The 6,000-nt window shown below is 39.6% G+C and overlaps 1 long non-coding RNA gene across 2 annotated transcripts in view; it reads right to left on the reverse strand.

Moving 5' to 3' along the window:
* The window catches only part of LOC110354053 (uncharacterized), a 71,404-nt gene extending 68,923 nt beyond the window's left edge, over window positions 1–2,481 (reverse strand). For both annotated transcript variants that reach the window (XR_005263720.2, XR_011807327.1), the window contains exon 1: window positions 2,329–2,481. This is a non-coding gene — a long non-coding RNA (uncharacterized lncRNA). The remainder of the gene's footprint in view (window positions 1–2,328) is intronic.
* Between the last annotated feature and the right edge of the window lie 3,519 nt (window positions 2,482–6,000).

The following is a 6,000-nucleotide window of genomic DNA, read 5'->3' on the forward strand; positions in this document are numbered from 1 at the left end:
CTATCATCTTACTTTGTAGACTTATTTAACCAACAGACTGTCTGCTCTATGATTTGTGATGGCTTTACACATTAGAAACTAACTGAGATATATCATGACTGTCAAATCCTGGTATTCCTGTGGGTTTCACAATACAGTACAATAGAACCACTTTCATTATCTTTGTGTTACAGATAATGGATAATAAACCATCTTACAGTACCCAAAGGAAAGCCTCTTGGAGCAGAGAAACACTCTTAATACACAGAATATCTTTTAAACCTTTTAAAAATAAATAAATAAAAATAAAATAAAGTCTTTGAATCAAAAGGAAGATTGCTGTTTTTTTAAAAAAAGCTATGTGTGCTTCTGTTAAAACTGCTTAAACTACCCTGTAACAGTAACTGTGCAGTTAGTCTAACTACAGCACTTAATTAAAAGTAGTTGATAAAGTCTAACAGCTTGGATTTCCAAAAATTCACTGACCAATTCCAACTGTCAGCAATATCAACTCATTTGCTACTTCTGCCATTTGAGCTCTAGCTCGCTTTGCATGAAATGTCCTTCTATCTTTCTTTTTCCTAGTGCTGGACTGTTACCACTCTTTTTCACTTTCTCCAGTCATTCCCATCTCTTTCCCACAATCTCTCACACCTCCCTATAACTCATAAAAAAATATTTTACTGGAATTTCCTAATTCTATTCAAAATGAGCAGAATTTAAGCAAATTTTGTATCCCTACAAAACAGAATATACAAAACTAAATCTATGGGATGGGGCGACACTATTGATTTTTGACACATCTTTTCAGTTTACTGAGCATTCAAAACAGGATTTCCTCAGATCTTGACATAACCTACAGGTGACTGTGCAGACAGAGGCTACCCTCCCATAAGCCCTGCGTCATTTGGCAAGTCACATGTGGAAACCTTAGACACTTTAGGCAACCAAAGCAGTACTAGATGACTGTGTTTCTTTGTAGACATCACTTTCTCTCTTATCCCTTCTATAGTGAAGTGACTTCTTCGTACTCAAGCTAAGAAAAATATTGCTGTTGATATTTTTATCTGCCTGAGATGCAGCAATCATTTCAAATTTCCTAGCTGCCATTGCAGCTCTTTAGAAGCAGCTGGCAGCTCTTTAGAAGAGAAATTTAACTTATTTTATTAACATTGCATCGTGCCTTTTCTTCCTACCACATTCATTGATTTTATCATTTATAGTGGTTGTATTGGTAGTACACAAGATATGACAGGCAAAGTTTATAGAAGAAATGCTATTTTTAATTACAACAATCCACACAGTGGGAGTGAGCAGACTCCAAAGAGCACAGAGGCTTCACAAAAACTTCTTCAGGTCACCAGAAGGAACAGCAGTTCTCAAGTCCAAGAATAAATGCAGGGTAAAACCTACAGGTTTTATTTATGTCAGCTCATAGAAAACTTGAGGGAAAAGGTTATCCATTACTTATACAACATATGGAGCCAGATTATTCCTTAGTTTCACTCGAACACTTAGAGACAGTGCCTAGCATCTCTATTTTTTAGTTGCTTCTTTAACAGGAGTTAAACAAGTGGGAGAAAACTGAGCAGTGCTATTAAATGAGTCCTCCTATTACACCAGTGACTTTCAGAATTTACTAATCTGTATGTTTTGCTTCTTTGGGTGATAAAGATCTAAACAAATGTTTAACATTTCCTGAAATTAAGAGATAGATGTTAAAGATGTGATTTTTTTTTCTTCCACTGAGAAAGAGATGTTCATATTCTTCATTAGCTGTATGTCTGAAGCTCTTCCAGATATATATATATATGTATATATATATTTTTTTTCTTGGTCTTTTCTGTAGTGGTTTTACTCAGCTGGGCAGCCAATCTCCACCACAACTACTCTCTCACTTCCCCTCCTCAAAGGGAACAGTGGAGAAAATACAATGAAAAGGGCTTGAGGATTGAAATAAGGACAGAGAGATCACTCAACAATTATCATAATATATATATAACCTATTACTAACAACCTAGAGAAGTGAGAAATAAAGGAGAACTGAAAACACCTTCCCCCTCTCCATCCTCTTCCACTTCCTGCCCACAAGTGAAACATCTGAAACTGTCCCTTATCTGACATGGGAGAGCTTCTGGACTCTGCTCACAGAGGCCACCCCTGCAGCCCTCTGCTACCAAAACCTTGACATGTAAACCCATTACACTTACATATATATGCAAATAATTTCTCTGCTTTTATGTTCTGATATCAGCTTAGTTAGCTTACTATTTCAATTGATAGAAAAACAAAGCAAACCAAACCAAACAAATAAAGAAACAAAGCTTGGTATGTTTTCCTTCCACTTACCTGTGCTTAAATATCTTATATAAAGCTGCAATCTCTCTTGGGAACAGGCATTTTAAATGCTTGCAAGTTGCCTAACTCCATTTGAGCTTATATTTTTGCCATAATGATAATAAACTCAATTCATGTGCATGTTAGTTGGTTCACCCCAGTATGTGTCCCTTGTATTTAATAAATATTTAACTGTCTACTGTGTAATAATTAATCACCTTTGCTTTCCTTATAAATGTCCTTCTGTTAAGGTTGCATGGCTGTTTTATATGTACACTAAATCTTTTCCAAAAAGAAAGCTATGGCAGACAGTGCCTCTATCTCCAGGATAATCCAGTCCTACAATATATATTTGTTCAGAGTTTACAGTTAATTGCTTGACAGTAAGAAGGGAAAGAATTTGAGGCATTCAGGGAAAAAAAGAAAAAAAAAAAAAAAAAAAGCAAACAATAGCTGAAACAGGATTAGAAGTGCTATTGAAAAGATCATCTTTAGGACATTATCAGCTTGTAATTAGACCTTTACCACTGACACCAAAGTCCTCATCTCTAGGCTCAGTTGTAGTTCTGACCTACTGTGTGGCATTTCCTTCCAGCCCTTTGTGGCTCTGTGTCACTGGATCCACTAGGATGATAAGGTTACTTATAGATTCATGGAATATATAACAGCAATGGACATACACTGATGTTCTAGAATTGCACTGTGGAATTCAATAGCATTTGGAAACTATAGAAGATCTACACAGAGGACTGCAGATACTTAAAAGCTTTGAAGAAACATTTCTTGAATGCATAGCCCTTCATAAAATACATAGACAAAAACCGTTCTCTAGACACAGACTTAGTTCCTAAAGAAAAAAATTGTTAAAGCCAGCATGCAAAGTAAGGAGTCAACTAAAATAGATTGTAGGAATTTGAAAGAATAATTATACATTTATATACATTTCTTCTGGGTTTACAGAATTGGTGGATAGGGGAAGAGCAACTGACATCATCTACTTGGACTTGTGCAAAGCATTTGACACTGTCCCCAGTGATATCCTTGTCCCTGAATTGGAGCGACATTGGTTTCACAGATGGACCACTTAGTGGGTAAGGAATTGGCTAGATGGTCACACTCAAAGAGTTGCAGACAATGGCTCAATGTCCAGGTGGAGATCAGTAACGAGTAGTGTTCCTCAGGGGTCAGTACTTGGACTGGCACTGTTTAACAGTTTTGTCAGTGACGTGAACAGAGAAATTGAGTGCACTCTCAGCAGGTTTGCTAATGACACCAAGCTGTGCGGTGTTGTCAACACAATGAAAGGAAGAAATGTCATCCAAAGGGACCTTGACGTGCTTGAGAAGTGGGCCTGTGTGAAACTCATGAAGTTCAACAAAGCCAAGGTCCTCCATCTGGGCCAGGGCAATACCAAGCGCCAGCACAGGCTGGGCAGAGAATGGCTTGAGAACAGCTCTGATGAGAAGGATCTGGGGGTGTTGTTTGAAAAGAAACTCAACATGAACCAGCAATGTGTGCTTGCAGCCCAGAAAGCCAGCCATACACTGGGCTGCAACAAAAGTGTGGCCAGCAGGTCGAGGAAGGTGACTCTCCCCCTCTGCTCTGCTCTTATGTGACCTTACCTGGAGTACTCGTATCTGGGGCCCCCAGCACAAGAAGGACATAGAAGTATTAGAACAAGTTCAGAGGAGGGCCATGATCAAAGGGCTGGAACACCTCTCCTGTGAAAACAGGCTGAGGGAGCTGAGATTGTTCAGCTTGTAGAAGAGAAGTCTCTGCAGAGATCTCCTAGTGTCCTTCAAGTACATTAAGGTGGCCTACGAGAAATCTGGAGAGGGACTTTTTGTCAGGGAATGTAGAAATAGGACAAGGAGTGTTGGCTTTAAAATAAAAGAAGGTAGGCTTATATTAGATATAAGAATATTTTTATATGTGTTGTATAGGAGTGCTGTATGCATGTGCCTACTGGAATGTTCAGCCTCACTACTGTTTGGAGCTGTGGGCATGGAACAGTGACTGTCTTGCTTCTATCAGCTACTGGATTCAGCAACTTCTAGCAAACACCAGGAAAGAAGCAAGTATCTGTCTACATGTGCAAGGTGGTATTCAGTTTGGTGATAATCTACAGAGTATGAGTGTCTTCATGTGAGCTAAACATTGAAGGTCTCATTTCAGGTCAAAGGAGGTGGAGAGCAGAATTCTGTCACCTAGTGTTATTTCAGAAGCAGGGGCGTATCCTCCTGCCCCGTTCCAGCAGGACATATGTCTCCCATACACCCACACATCTTGCACATCTTCCATATCTGAAGCCATTATTGTCTGAAATGGTTCTTTCTTCTATGCTTAGTGAATACAGTATATATTCAGTACTAGCACACAAAAATCTAGGCAATATTAAGTTTCCTAAAATATGCCAGTGTCAGGCAGCATTTTATATGTTTTTGGATATTCCAAGTGGCCTCCAATGGTTGCTCCAATAAATCACAGATCTGCAAGCCTCTGATATCTCAGACATACTCTAGACACTGATCTTAGTACTTGTAGAGCTTAACTACAGAAAACTTCTAAATGTGGATTTCACCTAGATGATGTTGAACACTTCCCTCTGGAAAGTAGTTTGGGAATCTATTTACTTTTCAGCTTTGCACTGCATTCAGAAGGTGCAATTCAGTGAAAAATAAATAAATAAATGCTTTGCTATGCTTTCTGAAGTAGTCTGCAATGATCTGCAATGCTTTCTGAAATAATATCCTTCCAGTTACTAGGAAAAAGCTAGTGGTGGTGTAACACCAATAAGTAACTAAACACTACCAGACAATCTCACTCCCCCTCCTCAGAAGGATAGAGGGAGAAAATAGAATGAAAAGAAGCTTGTGGTTTCAGATAAGGACAGGGAGATCTCTCACCAATTACTGTCACAGGCAAAACAGACTGCACATAGGAAAGATTAATGTAATTTTTTGCCAATTGACAATAGTAGAGAGCAGTGAGAACTAAAAGCAAACTAAAGACAATTTCACCATTCACCTTCCCCTGAGTGACACAGAGGAAATGGGGAATGGGGACTGTGGTCAGTCCATAATATCTTGTCATCTGCTGCTCCTTCATCTTCTCTCTCTTCCCCTGTTCTAACGTGGGGTCTCTTCCATGGGGTGTGGTCCTTCCCATAGTGATCCTAAGTGGGATTTCCACAGCCAGCAGTTCTTCAAGGAGCACTGCAATATCGGTCTGTAGTATGAGGTCCATCCTTCAGGAATTGAATTCTCTGAAATGGATCCTCCATGGGCTGCAGCTGTCACCAGATCACCTGCTCCCTTCCACAGACTATGGCTCCAACCTGGAATCTGATCCTGTGGGGGCTGCAGCCTCCTTCAGGCCATATCCACCTGCTCCACCATGGGCTCCTCCATAGCCTGCAGTGTGGAGATCTGTTCCACATTATTGTTTTCATGCAGACAGCCTGCTCCTCTCCATGGATTGTAGGGGAACTTCTGTTCTGGAGCCTAGAGCACTTTCTGCCCTCCTTCTGTACTGACCTTGCTGTCCATAGTCTGATGTTGTTTCTCTCTACATTTTCTCACTCCTCTCTTAAGATGCTTTTTGTGCAGCAGCTTAAGAAAAACTAAAGAAAGTTTTCCATTTCTTAAAAATGCTCTCACAGAGGTACAACCAACATTGTTTATT

The sequence above is a fragment of the Anas platyrhynchos genome, chromosome 2 (genome assembly GCF_047663525.1).
Source record: "Anas platyrhynchos isolate ZD024472 breed Pekin duck chromosome 2, IASCAAS_PekinDuck_T2T, whole genome shotgun sequence".
Taxonomy (NCBI): domain Eukaryota; kingdom Metazoa; phylum Chordata; class Aves; order Anseriformes; family Anatidae; genus Anas; species Anas platyrhynchos.